At 40.3% G+C, this 19,749-nt stretch overlaps 1 long non-coding RNA gene across 1 annotated transcript in view; it reads left to right on the plus strand.

The window, feature by feature from the left end:
- Positions 1-14,415, plus strand: part of LOC128649734 (uncharacterized) — a 28,337-nt gene extending 13,922 nt beyond the window's left edge. Inside the window, exon 3 of the long non-coding RNA XR_008400688.1 lies at positions 13,606-14,415. This is a non-coding gene — a long non-coding RNA (uncharacterized LOC128649734). The remainder of the gene's footprint in view (positions 1-13,605) is intronic.
- Positions 14,416-19,749: the final 5,334 nt, after the last annotated feature.

Genomic DNA, 19,749 nt, shown 5'->3' on the forward strand with positions numbered 1-19,749 from the left:
ACCTGCACGCACACACACATATATACATACAGGCACACATACATACAGCAAATATAAATACAAAGAATTTTATCTGCATCATTTTTACTTTATAAATAATGTTGAATGAAGATTTGAAATAATTTAGCCAAACAAAACACACATTTGAAGACCTCCTATTCCTTTCTGCCCAATCACTTCACTTCTCTTGTTTGTTTGTTTGTTTGGTTTGTAATTGCAACTCAGGCTACCATTGTACCAGGGACCCTCCTGTTCTTCTGTCTCCTGGTGGACAATACATTATCAAATCTTGTGAGGACCCCTATATCATTGTGTCCTAATTAGACTCAGAAAAGGGCAAGCAAGAGAAAGCAGAGGAAACTGACTAAAGCAATTGACTGAAATCAGCACAAATTAGGTTTTCTTTAAGGAAAACATGGTTGCTTATTTGGAAATCATACAGTTTAAATATTTTGGGATGCTGCTGCTTTAAAAAAAAAACCTAAAGAAATGTATGTAATTAAGCACGGTATTTCTCAACCGTGGTCCTCAAGAACCCCCAACAGGCCAGGTTCTCATTTTAGCTGAGCACAGGTAAAGTAATCAGCTGATCAGAAACCATGGTTACTAACCTGCTCTCACCCATCAGCTGATTATTTCACCTGTGCTTAGCGTTGCCACCTCAGCCATGTTTTCCTGGACACTTGGAAACATGCATTGCTCCTCTGGACAGCACACAAATAGTGACACTGGACAGCACTAATCAGGTTCCTCCCTGCACACCCTGCAGCATGTGTAACTCATAGCTGTCCAGACAAACATGGCTGAGGTGGCAGCCCTACCTGTGCTCTAGTTCAGCTATAATGAAAATCTGGCCTGTGGTTTAGAGGGATGTCCCACTGCCAAGTAGTGAAATAAGATCTAAGATATCTCTCATCCATTTGAAAGAACAGCATTTGAATAGATTGTTATTATTTCTCTGAAAAAGTAAGAAGTAAGTATATATTTACATGAAAACTAATACAGCATCAGTTCCACACTTACTACTAATATTTCTTATAGTTATTTACCAGTGGTGGTATCAGTTCTTGCAAACTTGTTCCTACATTTTCCCAGGTTCTCAAGAACCGGTGGTTGGGTGATGTCATCTTCCTTAAAGGTACAGTATACTGTAAAACTGTTCTTTCCCTTAAAGGGACATGAAACCCCCCATTTTTTTTTTTTTATTATTGACAGATAAAAAAAAAAGTTTTTTGCTATCACTCCATTTAGACAGAAATAGAACCTTGTTTTTTTACTTACCTTTTTTACCTTATTTAAGTAGACAACCTAAGGTATTGATCTAGGGCTATTTTGTTATATTTCATGCCACCATTTCACCGCCAAATGCAATAATCTAAAAACAAAAATTCACAAACTTTGGGTTTCTCACTGAAATTATTTACATACCGCTTGTGCAATCATGACACAAATGGTTGTAAAAGCTTCTTTGGGATATGCTTTTCACAGAAATAGCAGACAAACATGGCTTTGCCATTGCTTTTTTGGTCATTAGAATGCCACTAATTTCAGATGTGCACCACACTTCTATTTTTCACAGCAGTGAGGGGGTTATTCAGGTAGCCTGTAAGGTTAATTTTAGCTTTATGTAGAAATTATCCTTCCACCTGACACCTCCCATCCCCTGATCCCTACCTGATCCCTCCCAAACAGCTCTCTTCCCTCCCTCACCTCCCACTGGTCACCTCCATCTAAGGTACTAGCAGACAGTCTGCCAGTATGCAGTTTAGATTGGTATTTTTATTATTTTAAAATAATTAAAGGGATATTCCCCCCAACATTTTACTTTTGTGGTTCAGACAGAATATACCAAGTGAACGAAGAAAAATTAATAATAAAAGTTAATTTTAAAGTTGTTTAAAATCACATGCTCTATCTGAATCATGAAAAAAAAAATTGGGTTCTACATCTCTTTAATAGAAGTGCAAAATGAGCTCTTCTCAATCAGATGTCATTAGTTCATAACTTATACCAGTGTAAAAACAACCAATAGCAGCATATAAAGGACCTCAGTGAACTTTTGACCCTGATATTGATCCCAAAGTGTTTAAATTCAATATATACATGCAGAGTGGATTCAGAGTGAAAACAAGGCATTCTGTTACCACAGCCGGGTTAGCTCCCCCAAATCAAAATTTTAAAACAAACTTCATATAGTTGGTTAGATATTTGTTAGATCAGGTTTGATCCATTGTTGTTTTCGTTAGATCTAGCATACAAGAAGCGGTATTAATAATTATTTGGAGGGGGGCTAATTCGTCAATATTCACAAAAATTGGGGAAAAAAAGTAATTTTATTTGATAGATATTTTTTAGATCAGGTATGATCAGTCAGTTGTTTTGTTAGATATAATATAAATAAAGAGATATTAAGTATTACATTAGGGGGGTTGACCCCAGAAAAAACTAAATTTCAGACAAAAAATCTTTCAGGCTAATAGGTATTTGCTAGATCAGGTTAGATCACAGGTTTATAGATCTAACATGCAAAAGGTGCTATCAAATGGACATTAATACTCATATGCTAAATCATTAAAAGTGATGCAGTATAACTAAAAATCTGACAAGAATATATCACCTGAACATCTCTAAGTAAAAAAGGAAGATATTTTACCTCAATTTTTTTTAGTTTACAATAGTAAGTGCTTTGTGAACATTTATACTTCAGCTGCTGTCAGCTGCATGTTGAAAAAATGAAAGAGTCAATCAGCTTCATTATTGCTCAGGTCACACTTTGGTTCACTGTGATCTTGTGAGTAGTAAGAATGACTGTGCTGCCAGATGCATGGTCCCTTGCCAGTCTCGGGACTAGTATCCTGATAGGCTGCTTAAAGGGTCACTAAAATTAAACTTTTTAATCTTTTTTAAATTCACACTTTCTGAGACATCAGCTCCTACTCAGCATGTGCACAAGGTCACAGGGTATAAGTATACTATGCTTATTTGGAATTCAGAGTAGGTGTTATTGTGTTGTCTCTTTATTATGCACCTGTTACTTATACAATTCTACTGTATTTAGTGGTCCTTTAAAGGCCATTTGCAATGAGATTTGGCTACTGAGGAATTTTTGAGGTACAATATCTTGCTTTTTTATATAGAGATATGGTGATATGTTCTAGTCAGATTTGTATAGCTATGCTACATCTCTTTCAAGTGCTTCAACATTTGTGTATCATGTCCCTTTAACAATCATATTGTGGCAGCCTATATGTATTCAAATTGAGTGACAGCCCCTCATAACAAACAATTGTACAAAAAGGTATTCAATTTGATAGATATTTGTTAGATCAGGAATGATCATTTAGTTGTATTGTTATATTTAACATAAATAGGTATTAAATTAGGAGGGCTAGCCCCCACTTAAACATTTCACACTAAAAACATTCAGGCTAATAGACATTGTTTAGACCAGTTCGGATTAAGGGGGGTAGTTATCAAGCCGTCTACTTTTCTGGCTTCGCCGGCCCAATACGTCCACCTAAGCTCGCCTACCTTCGCCGCCGCGGACCTGAAAAAATACGCCTAAGTTATCAAATAAAGCTGTCAAAAAGCCGCGGGGCGATGAGCAGCGGACTGTGACAGTTATCACTCATCCGATCTCGCTGCTCTTCGGCTTTTTCCCAGCTTTATTGCTAGCCTGTCACTAAGCACTCACACTAAACTACACTGTTCTATCCCTATACCGGCGCCCCCGGAGCCCCCCGCAACTCAATAAAGTTACTAACCCCTAAACCGCCGCTCCTAGACCCCGCCGCAACTCTTATAAATGTATTAACCCCTAAACCGCCGCTCCCGGACACCGCTGCCACCTACAGTATACCTAGTAACCCCTATCCTGCCCCCCCTACACCGTCGCCCTCTATTATAAAGTTATTAACCCCTATCCTGCTGATCCCGCACCTCTCTGCAACTAAATAAATAGTTTAACCCCTAAACCGCCGCTCCCTGAACCCGCCACAACCTATATTAAACCTATTAACCCCTATCCTGCCCCCCCTACATTACCTACAATTAACCTAACACTACACTATCAATAAATTAATTAAACACAATTGCTACAAATAAATACAATTAAATAAACTATCTAAAGTACAAAAAATAAAAAAGAACTAAGTTACAGAAAATAAAAAAATATTTACAAACATAAGAAAAATATTACAACAATTTTAAACTAATTACACCTACTCTAAGCCCCCTAATAAAATAACAAAGACCCCCAAAATAAAAAATTCCCTACCCTATTCTAAAATACAAAAAATTACAAGCTCTTTTACCTTACCAGCCCTGAACAGGGCCCTTTGCGGGGCATGCCCCAAGAATTTCAGCTCTTTTGCCTGTAAAAAAAAACATACAATACCCCCCCCCCCAACATTACAACCCACCACCCACATACCCCTAATCTAAACCAAACCCCCTTAAATAAACCTAACACTAATCCCCTGAAGATCTTCCTACCTTGTCTTCACCATCCAGGTATCACCGATCCGTCCTGGCTCCAAGATCTTCATCCAACCCAAGCGGGGGTTGGCGATCCATAATCCGGTGCTCCAAAGTCTTCCTCCTATCCGGCAAGAAGAGGACATCCGGACCGGCAAACATCTTCTCCAAGCGGCATCTTCTATGTTCTTCCATCCGATGACGACCGGCTCCATCTTGAAGACCTCCAGCGCGGATCCATCCTCTTCTTCCGACGACTAGACGACGAATGACGGTTCCTTTAAGGGACGTCATCCAAGATGGCGTCCCTCGAATTCCGATTGGCTGATAGGATTCTATCAGCCAATCGGAATTAAGGTAGGAATTTTCTGATTGGCTGATGGAATCAGCCAATCAGAATCAAGTTCAATCCGATTGGCTGATCCAATCAGCCAATCAGATTGAGCTCGCATTCTATTGGCTGTTCCGATCAGCACCGGATTATGGATGCACTTTGGAGCACCGGATTATGGATCGCCAACCCCCGCTTGGGTTGGATGAAGATCTTGGAGCCAGGACGGATCGGTGATACCTGGATGGTGAAGACAAGGTAGGAAGATCTTCAGGGGATTAGTGTTAGGTTTATTTAAGGGGGTTTGGGTTAGATTAGGGGTATGTGGGTGGTGGGTTGTAATGTTGGGGGGGGGTATTGTATGTTTTTTTTTACAGGCAAAAGAGCTGAAATTCTTGGGGCATGCCCCGCAAAGGGCCCTGTTCAGGGCTGGTAAGGTAAAAGAGCTTGTAATTTTTTGTATTTTAGAATAGGGTAGGGAATTTTTTATTTTGGGGGTCTTTGTTATTTTATTAGGGGGCTTAGAGTAGGTGTAATTAGTTTAAAATTGTTGTAATATTTTTCTTATGTTTGTAAATATTTTTTTATTTTCTGTAACTTAGTTCTTTTTTATTTTTTGTACTTTAGATAGTTTATTTAATTGTATTTATTTGTAGCAATTGTGTTTAATTAATTTATTGATAGTGTAGTGTTAGGTTAATTGTAGGTAATTGTAGGTAGTTTATTTAATTATTTTATTGATAGGGTAGTGTTAGGTTTAATTATATCTTAGGTTAGGATTTATTTTACAGGTAAATTTGTAATTATTTTAACTAGGTAACTATTAAATAGTTCTTAACTATTTAATAGCTATTGTACCTGGTTAAAATAATTACAAAGTTGCCTGTAAAATAAATATTAATCCTAAAATAGCTATAATATAATTATAATTTATATTGTAGCTATATTAGGATTTATTTTACAGGTAAGTGTTTAGCTTTAAATAGGAATAATTTATTTAATAAGAGTTAATTTATTTCGTTAGATAAAAATTATATTTAACTTAGGGGGGTGTTAGTGTTAGGGTTAGACTTAGCTTTAAAGGTTAATACATTTATTAGAATAGCGGTGAGCTCCGGTCGGCAGATTAGGGGTTAATAATTGAAGGTAGGTGTCGGCGATGTTAGGGAGGGCAGATTAGGGGTTAATACTATTTATGATAGGGTTAGTGAGGCGGATTAGGGGTTAATAACTTTATTATAGTAGCGCTCAGGTCCGCTCGGCAGATTAGGGGTTAATAAGTGTAGGTAGGTGTTGGCGACGTTGTGGGGGGCAGATTAGGGGTTAATAAATATAATATAGGGGTCGGCGATGTTAGGGCAGCAGATTAGGGGTACATAGGGATAACGTAGGTGGCGGCGGTTTACGGAGCGGCAGATTAGGGGTTAAAAGTGTAATGCAGGGGTCAGCGATAGCGGGGGGCGGCAGATTAGGGGTTAATAAGTGTAAGGTTAGGGGTGTTTAGACTCGGGGTACATGTTAGAGTGTTAGGTGCAGACGTAGGAAGTGTTTCCCCATAGGAAACAATGGGGCTGCGTTAGGAGCTGAACGCTGCTTTTTTGCAGGTGTTAGGTTTTTTTTCAGCTCAAACAGCCCCATTGTTTCCTATGGGAGAATCGTGCACGAGCACGTTTTTGAGGCCGGCCGCGTCCGTAAGCAACTCTGGTATCGAGAGTTGCATTTGCGGTAAAAATGCCCTACGCTCCTTTTTTGGAGCCTAACGCAGCATTTGTTTTAACTCTCGATACCAGAGTTAAATTTATGGTGCGGCCAGAAAAAAGCCCGCGGAGCGTTAACAGCCCTTTTACCGCCGAACTCTAAATCTAGGCCTAAGATAGCTACAATATAATTAATAATTATATTGTAGCTATCTTAGGATTTATATTTATTTTACAGGTAACTTTGTATTTATTTTAGCTAGTTAGAATAGTTATTAAATAGTTATTAACTATTTAATAACTATTTAATAACTACCTAACAAACCCCCCAAAATAAAAAAAATGCCCTACCCTATTCTAAATTAAATAAAGTTCAAAGCTCCTTTACCTTACCAGCCCTTAAAAGGGCCATTTGTGGGAGCATGCCCCAAAGAAAACAGCTCTTTTGCCTGTAAAAGAAAAATACAACCCCCCCCAACATTAAAACCCACCACCCACATACCCCTAATCTAACCCAAACCCCCCTTACAAAAACCTAACACTAATCCCCTGAAGATCATCCTACCTTGAGTCGTCTTCACTCAGCCGAGCCACCGATGGAACCGAAGTGGACATCCGGAGCGGAAGAAGTTAATCCTCCAAGCGGTGCTGAAGAAATCTTCCATCCGATGAAGTCATCATCCAGGCGGCGCTGAAGAAGTCTTTGATCCGGCCGATGTCATCTTCAAAGAGGCGCTGAAGAGGTCTTCTATCCGGGCGAAGTCATCTTCCAAGCCGGGTCTTGAATCTTCCTTCCGCCGACGCGGAACCTCCTTCTTCACCGACGGACTACGACGAATGAAGGCTCCTTTAAGGGACGTCATCCAAGATGGCGTCCCCTCAATTCCGATTGGCTGATAGGATTCTATCAGCCAATCGGAATTAAGGTAGGAAAATTCTGATTGGCTGATGGAATCAGCCAATCAGATTGAGCTCGCATTCTATTGGCTGTTCCGATCAGCCAATAGAATGCGAGCTCAATCTGATTGGCTGATTGGATCAGCCAATCGGATTGAACTTGAATCTGATTGGCTGATTCCATCAGCCAATCAGAATTTTCCTACCTTAATTCCGATTGGCTGATAGAATCCTATCAGCCAATCGGAATTGAGGGGATGCCATCTTGGATGACGTCCCTTAAAGGAGCCTTCATTCGTCGTAGTCCGTCGGTGAAGAAGGAGGTTCCGCGTCGGCGGAAGGAAGATTCAAGACCCGGCTTGGAAGATGACTTCGCCCGGATAGAAGACCTCTTCAGCGCCTCTTTGAAGATGACATCGGCCGGATCGAAGACTTTTCTTCAGCGCCGCCTGGATGATGACTTCATCGGATGGAAGATTTCTTCAGCGCCGCTTGGAGGATTAACTTCTTCCGCTCCGGATGTCCACTTCGGTTCCATCGGTGGCTCGGCTGAGTGAAGACGACTAAAGGTAGGATGATCTTCAGGGGATTAGTGTTAGGTTTTTGAAAGGGGGGTTGGGGTTAGATTAGGGGTATGTGGGTGGTGGGTTTTAATGTGGGGGGGTTGTATTTTTCTTTTACAGGCAAAAGAGCTGTTTTCTTTGGGGCATGCCCCCACAAATGGCCCTTTTAAGGGCTGGTAAGGTAAAAGAGCTTTGAACTTTATTTAATTTAGAATAGGGTAGGGCATTTTTTTATTTTGGGGGGGTTTGTTATTTTATTAGGGGGCTTAGATTAGGTGTAAGTAGCTTAAAATTGTTGTAATATTTTTAACATGTTTGTAACTTATTTTTTTTATTTTTTGTAACTTAGCTTTTTTTATTTTTTGTACTTTAGTTAGTTTATGTAATTGTATTTAATTGTAGTTATTTGTAGGTAGTTTATTTAATTAATTTAATGATAGTGTAGTATTAGGTTTAATTGTAACTTAGGTTAGGATTTATTTTACAGGTAATTTTGTATTTCTTTTAGCTAGGTAGTTATTAAATAGTTAATAACTATTTAATAACTATTCTAACTAGCTAAAATAAATACAAAGTTACCTGTAAAATAAATATAAATCCTAAGATAGCTACAATGTAATTATTAATTATATTGTAGCTATCTTAGTGTTTATTTTACAGGTAAGTATTTATTTTTAAATAGGAATAATTTATTAAAGTATAGTGTAGTGTTAGGTGTAATTGTAACTTAGGTTAGGATTTATTTTACAGGTAAATTTCAGTTTATTTTAGCTAGGTAAGCTATTAAATAGTTAATAACTATTTAATAGTTATTAACTATTTCACTTCATTTCACTTCATTCACTTTTTCACTAACTTTTTCACAAATATTAGGTTTCTAACTGAAATTATTTACAAACAGCTTGTGCAATAATGGCACAAATGATTGTACATGCTTCTCTGGGATCCCCTTTGTTCAGAAATAGCAGACATATATGGCTTTGGCTTTGCTTTTTGGTAATTAGAAGGCCGCTAAATGCCACTGCGCACCACATTTGTATTAGGCCCAGCAGTGAAGGGGTTAATTAGGTAGCTTGTAGGGAGCTTGTAGGGATAATTTTAGCTTTAGTGTAGTGTAGTAGACAACCCAAAGTATTGATCTAGGCCAATTTTGATATATTTCATGCCACCATTTCACCGCCAAATGCGATCAAATAAAAAAAAAAAGTTCACTTTTTCACTAACTTTGGGTTTCTCACTGAAATTATTTACAAACAGCTTGTGCAATTATGGCACAAATGGTTGTAAATGCTTCTCTGGGATCCCCTTTGTTCAGAAATAGCAGACATATATGGCTTTGGCATTGCTTTTTGGTAATTAGAAGGCCGCTAAATGCCGCTGTGCACCAAACTTGTATTATGCCCAGCAGTGACGGGGTTAATTAGGTAGCTTGTAGGGAGCTTATAGGGTTAATTTTAGCTTTAGTGTAGAAATCAGTATCCCACCTGACACATCCCACCCCCTGATCCCTCCCAAACAGCTCTCTTCCCTCCCCCACCCCACAATTGTCCCCGCCATCTTAAGTACTGGCAGAAAGTCTGCCAGTACTAAAATAAAAGTTTTATTTTGTTTTTATTAATTAATAAAAAAATATATATCATATTCTGCTGTGTAGGATCCCCCCTTAGCCCCCAACCTGCCTGATCCCCCCAATGAGCTCTAACCCTCCCCCCACTAACTATTAGCCACCATTTTGGGTACTGGCAGCTGTCTGCCAGTACCCACTTTGCATAATAACTTTTTTTAATTTTTATAAACCTAACTTTTTCTGTAGTGCAGCTGCCCCCCTCCATACCCTACACCCTCCCCCTCCCATATCATTTCCAGATCACCCCCAGATCACTGCTCCTCTGCACCCACCACCCTCTCCCACCAAAAAAAAACCCCAGCAACTGTCTGTCTTAGATCGCAGGTGCGCGCGCATGCTCGCGCACCCGCCCCTCACCGTTAGCGTGCGCTCCCGCGCATACCCGGCATAGAGAATAGCCGTAAGGAACTTCCCGAGTGATGGGCCGCCCACCCACCTCCCTTCAATGGCTCCCACCAACGATCGGCACCATCACTGGCCGATGCAGGGAGGGCCACAGAGTGGCTCTATCTGCATCAGTGTGCCTAAAAAGGTATTGCAGTGATGCCTCAATATCGAGGCATCACTACAATACCTTGAAAGCGGTTGGAAGCGATCAGGATCGCTTCCAGCCGCTTGAAACCCTTAACGACGTACAGGGTACGTCACTGGTCTTTAAAGACCAGTTTGTGTAAGACGTACCCTGTACGACATGCGTCGGTAAGGGGTTAAGATACATGAAATCCATTTTTTCTTTCATGATTCATATAGAGCATACAGTTTTAAACATTGAAATGTACTTATATTATCAAATGTGCTTCATTCTCTTGGCATCCTTTGTTGAAGGAGAAGCAATACACTACTTGGAGCTAGCCAAACACATCAGATAAGCCAATGACAAGACCATATAAGTGTAGCAACCAATTATCAGCTAGCTCCCAGTAGTGCATTTCTGCTCCTGAACCTACCAAGGAGATAATAGAAATTGCATGCTCTCGCTGATTCATGAAAGTTTCAATTTGAATTTACTGTTCCTTTAAGGTAAAAGAGAGAGAAGAGGATAGGTGAGAATTTGGGGAAGAATAAAAACGAGAAAGGGGATACATTGGAGATAAAAAGAGAAGGATAAAGTTGAAAATGAAATGAAAATGGAAATTGCATGCTCTTTCTAAATCATTAAAGTTTAATTTTGAATTTACTGTCCCTTTAAGACAATCCATAAGTTTGCACAACTGTTTACATGGATGGTGGTATAGGGACCTGTCAGAATACTATAGCAATGAGCATTAAAGGGACATGAAACACTTAAATATTGTAATATAAAATGCTTATGTGAAGTAAAACAATGTTGCATAGTACTTTCGTTATTTATTTTGCTTCTCTAGTCATTTCAGCCTGAAAATAAAGGGTTTTCCAGATCTGCGGAATGGATTCGCACACGGTAGGTTACTACGTATCTATCCTAACTTGCCTCAGCAGATGTGATCAGGTAAAGAACTTGAAAACAATGATAGTCTTGTTAACACAATAACATTGCGCTGCCTACTCTACAATAACAAGCCAGATATGCTCTAACACAATTGGCAAGTATTTAAGGGTTTTCGTGTCCCTTTAATAGTTTTCTGCAGCGTCTGAAAAATGTCTAAAAGGTATTTTTGCATCTTCTCAAGGTGCTCCTTTCTAAAGTATTATGACAGTCCCCTATACAAGTTATTTTTAGTTTTGAAACAATAGGCAGTTCAGTCAATAAAATACTATACTGATGAAAAATAATTGCAATAAGAAGGTGCTAATGTATTCAAAGCATGTTCACATTCACCTAGCATCTTAATATATTGCAAGACTGCTGAAAAGTATTGTAATTACAAGATCCTGTATGTCTTTAGGTTATCAGTACTGCAATGACAGGAAAAAAACCCTCATTAACTATGTTTTTAACTATGCTAAACTAATAGGCATTATAATGTTTTACTATGTTAGGGGCCTTAGCACAATACTATATATGGGGTATTAATTAGGGCCTGATTATCTAAACTTCATCAACGTAGCTAGAAATATGCCAACCCACACATGTAAAGTCCTCAGTGTATTTTCTGAGAAAGAATGCTAAACCCAAGTCCCAGCAAGGTGTGAGCTGACTTCCATAGAAAGTAATTCTCTAGAATGCAGAATCTTGCAGGGGAGAGTGCATGTAACAGGGAGTACCTGACACTGCTAGTAAACATTTTAAGCACTTACACGAATAATTAAGTTGTTTTCAGCCTACTTTACCTTTTATTTATTACTAGTTCCTCAATCATATCTTTTTGCTTCAGGTTATTAAGTGCATAACATATTTTGAAGAAAAGAAAAACTCCCCAGCTTATATTCTGTGAGAAAAAAACAGCAAGACCTGCAGGTGTAAAGATGCTAAAACAATACAAAAAAACTTTATAGAGGCCCAAGGAACACCCCTGACCAGCCCAACACCAAGGCTGACAGACTCAAAATAGGACTATAAGGAACCCTTTTATTTTTGACCTCTTTATTAAGATTTCAGCTTTGTGAAATTGCATTGTACAGTTTACATTAAATATAATTTTAAGCTTTATTGTAAATTCAGATTTTCCTGTGGGTTTTTAATATAATTTTGATGCGTCTTATTAAATGAGTTTTTATCCATAATTCAATTATAGCTTACAATTTAGTTGTAAAACAACTTTGCAATAGCTATTCATTGTTTATGTGTATATGCAAATATAGACCAGCACTCATCACCAGCATAATATCATAACAGAAACCCAATGTGGGTGCTACACCTCTCCCTCTGACCCGTGTAATAGTCCATGCATGGAAAAAAATATAAAGGTGGCACTCCCGGTAAAATGAAAAAACTCCTTTATTGAGCAGGTGTTTTTAGCTCATTATTGAAGTTTTTTCACTTTACCGAGAGTGCAACTTTTATATGATTGTGCATATGTGTAAACATTGTAACCTAGTTTTCCTTCAAAATTCTGTCAATTTCCTAAATTGACTACATATTAGTAATTGCTTAGAGCAGTGGACTTACTTATTTACAGTTAGCCCTAATTTGCCACACTTATGGGAGATAGTATAAATATACTATCATAACTTAAACCATAATTCCTAAGATTCTGTGACTTGACCTTTAACTGAGACAGTCATGGTGGATGTTCCGGTTTTAAGAGAATATGAAAACCAATTATTTATTATTTTTCCCATGATTCAGATCAAGCATACAATTAAAAAAAAAAAATAATAAAAATTCCAGTTTACTTCTGTTATCAAATTTGCTTCATTCTCATAGTATTGTTTGTTGAATAGCATACCTAAGTAGTGTGCACTTGTTGGCAGCACTATATGATAACAGTTCGTACAAACTAGTGGTCTTGCAATATATAACATTGGTAAATCATTCTTGCAAAAATGCTGTCATATAGTGCTCCAGACACATGCACAATCCTGAGCCTACTTACCTGATTTTCATCAACGGATACCAAGAGAACAAAGTACATTTTATAATAAAAATACATCAGATTTTATTATTTTTACCTTCTATTGGAAACATGAAAGAAACTCCCATTCTAAAAGAGCAGCATTGCATGGGGTAATATCCATAGACTATCCTTGGAGAACTGATTAGGTATTTATTTATTGTTTGACATTTAGCCCTGTTACTGTCACAGAAAACTGCATAGCATTATGTGCTAAATAATCTCCTAATCTGCAGTTTTGGTTATATTTATTAAAGGGAAATGAAAGTCAAAATTTAAACTTTGATGGTTCGGTCAGAGCATGATATTTCTCTGGCAAATAAAAAAAAGCCTAACTGGGGTTAATAGGCCTCTCACGCACTGTGAAATTGGTGGAAGATCAGTGATGATCTGGGGGTACTTCAGAAAAGCTAGAATTGGGCAAATTTATTTTTGTGAAGGACGCATGAATCAAGCCACGTACAATGTTATCTTGGATGAAAACTTGTTTCCTTCTGCTCTGACAATGTTCCCCAACTCTGAGGATTATTTTTTTTCCCAGCAGGACGATGCTTCATGCCCCACAGCCAAGTCAACTAAGGTGTGTATGGAGGACCATCAGATCAAGACCCTGTCATGGCCAGCCCAATCTCCAGACCTGAACCCCATTGAAAACCTCTGGAATGTGATCAAGAGGAAGATAGATGGTCACCAGCCATCAAACAAAGTCAAGCAACTTGAGTTTTTGCACCAGGAGTGACATAAAGTCACCCAATAGTTTGCCAATAATGATAGCCGATATTGTCAGTTTGTTATTTCAGCGATCACAAATACGTCTTCAGATGATAACCCTCAAGCACAAAGTCAATAACTCCCCAAAAAACACAGAAATCATTTAAAAATGGTGATTTCCTGAGTTTAGCAATTACTGCAGGGGGCGGCATTGCACAAGCAGTTCACCAGAACTGCTTGTGCAATGATAAATGCCGACAGCGTATGTCTGGTGGACATGATCTGCTACAGCGGTGTAGATATACATAGAAAATGGCTGATTATAAATGCCGGAACATAGAAACAGGCTCATCTGCAGCAGATAATTAGCAAACAGATTGCGATCAACCTCATAGTTCTTATTTAATTTTGAGCAATTTATTGAAGTCTTATGACCGTAAACATATTATAAACTGTTTTGAAACAATGCTAGTCATAAAAGCCAATAAAGTGCCTATCTCATGCCTAAATTGCTAAAGACAATAATCTTGAACCTTCTGAATTCCTAGGTGACTAATCCATTTCAAAGTTCCCTTTGTTCCATGTCCAGTAATATATACCATGTACTTTCCCAGAGCTGTAAAACTAAATCTAGCAGGAAGCACCTGGGATTATCCTTTATTGTGTACTGCCTGTTTGTTCCTTGGTATCATGTGTGTAGTAATAGTAACAAACACAGAAAAACAGAATTTATGTTTACCTGATAAATTTCTTTCTCCAACGGTGTGTCCGGTCCACGGCGTCATCCTTACTTGTGGGATATTCTCTTCCCCAACAGGAAATGGCAAAGAGCCCAGCAAAGCTGGTCACATGATCCCTCCTAGGCTCCGCCTACCCCAGTCATTCGACCGACGTTAAGGAGGAATATTTGCATAGGAGAAACCATATGGTACCGTGGTGACTGTAGTTAAAGAAAATAAAATATCAGACCTGATTAAAAAAAACCAGGGCGGGCCGTGGACCGGGCACACCGTTGGAGAAATAAATTTATCAGGTAAACATAAATTCTGTTTTCTCCAACATTGGTGTGTCCGGTCCACGGCGTCATCCTTACTTGTGGGAACCAATACCAAAGCTTTAGGACACGGATGAAGGGAGGGAGCAAATCAGGTCACCTAAATGGAAGGCACCACGGCTTGCAAAACCTTTCTCCCAAAAATAGCCTCAGAAGAAGCAAAAGTATCAAACTTGTAAAATTTGGTAAAAGTGTGCAGTGAAGACCAAGTCGCTGCCCTACATATCTGATCAACAGAAGCCTCGTTCTTGAAGGCCCATGTGGAAGCCACAGCCCTAGTGGAATGAGCTGTGATTCTTTCGGGAGGCTGCCGTCCGGCAGTCTCGTAAGCCAATCTGATGATGCTTTTAATCCAAAAAGAGAGAGAGGTAGAAGTTGCTTTTTGACCTCTCCTTTTACCTGAATAAACAACAAACAAGGAAGATGTTTGTCTAAAATCCTTTGTAGCATCTAAATAGAATTTTAGAGCGCGAACAACATCCAAATTGTGCAACAAACGTTCCTTCTTTGAAACTGGTTTTGGACACAGAGAAGGTACGATAATCTCCTGGTTAATGTTTTTGTTAGAAACAACTTTTGGAAGAAAACCAGGTTTAGTACGTAAAACCACCTTATCTGCATGGAACACCAGATAAGGAGGAGAACACTGCAGAGCAGATAATTCTGAGACTCTTCTAGCAGAAGAAATCGCAACTAAAAACAAAACTTTCCAAGATAATAACTTAATCTCAACGGAATGTAAGGGTTCAAACGGAACCCCCTGAAGAACTGAAAGAACTAAATTGAGACTCCAAGGAGGAGTCAAAGGTTTGTAAACAGGCTTAATTCTAACCAGAGCCTGAACAAAGGCTTGAACATCTGGCACAGCTGCCAGCTTTTTGTGAAGTAATACCGATAAGGCAGAAATCTGTCCCTTCAGGGAACTAGCAGATAATCCTTTGTCCAATCCTTCTTGAAGGAAGGATAGAATCCTAGGAATCTTAACCTTGTCCCAAGGGAATCCTTTAGATTCACACCAACAGATATATTTTTTCCAAATTTTGTGGTAAATCTTTCTAGTCACAGGCTTTCTGGCCTGAACAAGAGTATCGATAACAGAATCTGAGAATCCTCGCTTCGATAAAATCAAGCGTTCAATCTCCAAGCAGTCAGCTGGAGTGAAACCAGATTCGGATGTTCGAACGGACCCTGAACAAGAAGGTCTCGTCTCAAAGGTAGCTTCCAAGGTGGAGCCGATGACATATTCACCAGATCTGCATACCAAGTCCTGCGTGGCCACGCAGGAGCTATCAAGATCACCGACGCCCTCTCCTGCTTGATCCTGGCTATCAGCCTGGGGAGGAGAGGAAATGGCGGGAACACATAAGCTAGTTTGAAGGTCCAAGGTGCTACTAGTGCATCCACTAGAGCCGCCTTGGGATCCCTGGATCTGGCCCCGTAGCAAGGAACTTTGAAGTTCTGACGAGAGGCCATCAGATCCATGTCTGGAATGCCCCACAGGTGAGTGACTTGGGCAAAGATTTCCGGATGGAGTTCCCACTCCCCCGGATGCAATGTCTGCCGACTCAGAAAATCCGCTTCCCAATTTTCCACTCCTGGGATGTGGATAGCAGACAGGTGGCAGGAGTGAGACTCCGCCCAAAGAATAATTTTGGTTACTTCTTCCATCGCTAGGGAACTTCTTGTTCCCCCCTGATGGTTGATGTACGCAACAGTCGTCATGTTGTCTGATTGAAACCGTATGAACCTGGTCCTCGCAAGCTGGGGCCAGGCCTGGAGAGCATTGAATATCGCTCTCAGTTCCAGAATATTTATCGGTAGAAGAGATTCTTCCCGAGACCAAAGACCCTGAGCTTTCAGGGATCCCCAGACCGCGCCCCAGCCTATCAGACTGGCGTCGGTCGTGACAATGACCCACTCTGGTCTGTGGAACATCATCCCTTGAGACAGATTGTCCAGGGACAGCCACCAACGGAGTGAGTCTCTGGTCCTCTGATTTACTTGTATCTTCGGAGACAAGTCTGTATAGTCCCCATTCCACTGACTGAGCATGCACAGTTGTAATGGTCTTAGATGAATGCGCGCAAAAGGAACTATGTCCATCGCCGCCACCATCAAACCGATCACTTCCATGCACTGAGCTATGGAAGGAAGAGGAACGGAATGAAGTATCCGACAAGAGTCCAGAAGCTTTGTTTTTCTGGCCTCTGTTAGAAAGATCCTCATTTCTAAGGAGTCTATAATTGTTCCCAAGAAGGGAACCCTTGTTGACGGGGATAGAGAACTCTTTTCCACGTTCACTTTCCAGCCGTGAGATCTGAGAAAGGCCAGGACAATGTCCGTGTGAGCCTTTGCTTGAGGAAGGGACGACGCTTGAATCAGAATGTCGTCCAGGTAAGGTACTACTGCAATGCCCCTTGGTCTTAGCACCGCTAGAAGGGACCCTAGTACCTTTGTGAAAATCCTTGGAGCAGTGGCTAATCCGAAAGGAAGCGCCACGAACTGGTAATGTTTGTCCAGGAATGCAAACCTTAGGAACCGATGATGTTCCTTGTGGATAGGAATATGTAGATACGCATCCTTTAAATCCACCGTGGTCATGAATTGACCTTCCTGGATGGAAGGAAGGATAGTTCGAATGGTTTCCATCTTGAACGATGGGACCTTGAGAAATTTGTTTAAGATCTTGAGATCTAGGATTGGTCTGAACGTTCCCTCTTTTTTGGGAACTATGAACAGATTGGAGTAGAACCCCATCCCTTGTTCTCTTAATGGAACAGGATGAATCACTCCCATTTTTAACAGGTCTTCTACACAATGTAAGAACGCCTGTCTTTTTATGTGGTCTGAAGACAACTGAGACCTGTGGAACCTCCCCCTTGGGGGAAGTCCCTTGAATTCCAGAAGATAACCCTGGGAGACTATTTCTAGCGCCCAAGGATCCAGAACATCTCTTGCCCAAGCCTGAGCGAAGAGAGAGAGTCTGCCCCCCACCAGATCCGGTCCCGGATCGGGGGCCAATATTTCATGCTGTCTTGGTAGCAGTGGCAGGTTTCTTGGCCTGCTTTCCCTTGTTCCAGCCTTGCATTGGTCTCCAAGCTGGCTTGGCCTGAGAAGTATTACCCTCTTGCTTAGAGGACGTAGCACCTTGGGCTGGTCCGTTTTTACGAAAGGGACGAAAATTAGGTCTATTTTTTACCTTGAAAGGCCGATCCTGAGGAAGGGCGTGGCCCTTACCCCCAGTGATATCAGAGATAATCTCTTTCAAGTCAGGACCAAACAACGTTTTCCCCTTGAAAGGAATGTTTAGTAGCTTGTTCTTGGAAGACGCATCAGCCGACCAAGATTTCAACCAAAGCGCTCTGCGCGCCACAATAGCAAACCCAGAGTTCTTAGCCGCTAACTTAGCCAATTGCAAAGAGGCGTCTAGAGTGAAAGAATTAGCCAATTTGAGAGCATTGATTCTGTCCATAATCTCCTCATAAGGAGGAGAGTCACTATCGAGCACCTTAAGCAGTTCATCAAACCAGAAATATGCGGCAGTAGTGACAGGGACAATGCATGAAATGGGTTGTAGAAGGTAACCCTGCTGAACAAACATCTTTTTAAGCAAACCTTCTAATTTTTTATCCATAGGATCTTTGAAAGCACAACTATCCTCTACTGGAATAGTGGTGCGTTTGTTTAAAGTAGAAACCGCTCCCTCGACCTTGGGGACTGACTGCCATAAGTCCTTTCTGGGGTCGACCATAGGAAACAATTTTTTAAATATGGGGGGAGGGACGAAAGGAATACCGGGCCTTTCCCATTCTTTATTAACAATGTCCGCCACCCGCTTGGGTATAGGAAAAGCTTCTGGGAGCCCCGGCACCTCTAGGAACTTGTCCATTTTACATAGTTTCTCTGGGATGACTAAATTTTCACAATCATCCAGAGTGGATAATACCTCCTTAAGCAAAATGCGGAGATGTTCCAATTTAAATTTAAATGTAATCACATCAGATTCAGCCTGCTGAGAAATGTTCCCTAAATCAGTAATTTCTCCCTCAGACAAAACCTCCCTGGCCCCCTCAGATTGGGTTAGGGGCCCTTCAGAGATATTAATATCAGCGTCGTCATGCTCTTCAGTAACTAAAACAGAGCAGCCACGCTTACGCTGACAAGGGTTCATTTTGGCTAAAATGTTTTTGACAGAATTATCCATTACAGCCGTTAATTGTTGCATAGTAAGGAGTATTGGCGCGCTAGATGTACTAGGGGCCTCCTGAGTGGGCAAGACTCGTGTAGACGAAGGAGGGAATGATGCAGTACCATGCTTACTCCCCTCACTTGAGGAATCATCTTGGGCATCATTGTCATTATCACATAAATCACATTTATTTAAATGAATAGGAATTCTGGCTTCCCCACATTCAGAACACAGTCTATCTGGTAGTGCAGACATGTTAAACAGGCATAAACTTGATCAGAAAGTTCAAAAAACGTTTTAAAATAAAACCGTTACTGTCACTTTAAATTTTAAACTGAATACACTTTATTACTGCGATTGCGAAAAAGCATGAAGGAATTGTTCAAAATTCACCAAATTTTCACCACAGCGTCTTAAAGCCTTGAAAATATTGCACACCAATTTTGGAAGCTTTAACCCTTAAAATAACGGAACCGGAGCCGTTTTAAGCTTTAAACCCCTTTACAGTCCCTGGTATCTGCTTTGCTGAGACCCAACCAAACCCAAAGGGGAATACGATACCAAATGACGCCTTCAGAAGTCTTTTATAAGTATCAGAGCTCCTCTCACATGCGACTGCATGCCATGCCTCTCAAAAACAAGTGCGCAACACCGGCGCGAAAATGAGACTCTGCCTATGCTTGGGGAAAGCCCCTAAAGAATAAGGTGTCTAAAACAGTGCCTGCCGATAT

Source organism: Bombina bombina, chromosome 2 (assembly GCF_027579735.1).
Source record: "Bombina bombina isolate aBomBom1 chromosome 2, aBomBom1.pri, whole genome shotgun sequence".
NCBI lineage: Eukaryota > Metazoa > Chordata > Amphibia > Anura > Bombinatoridae > Bombina > Bombina bombina.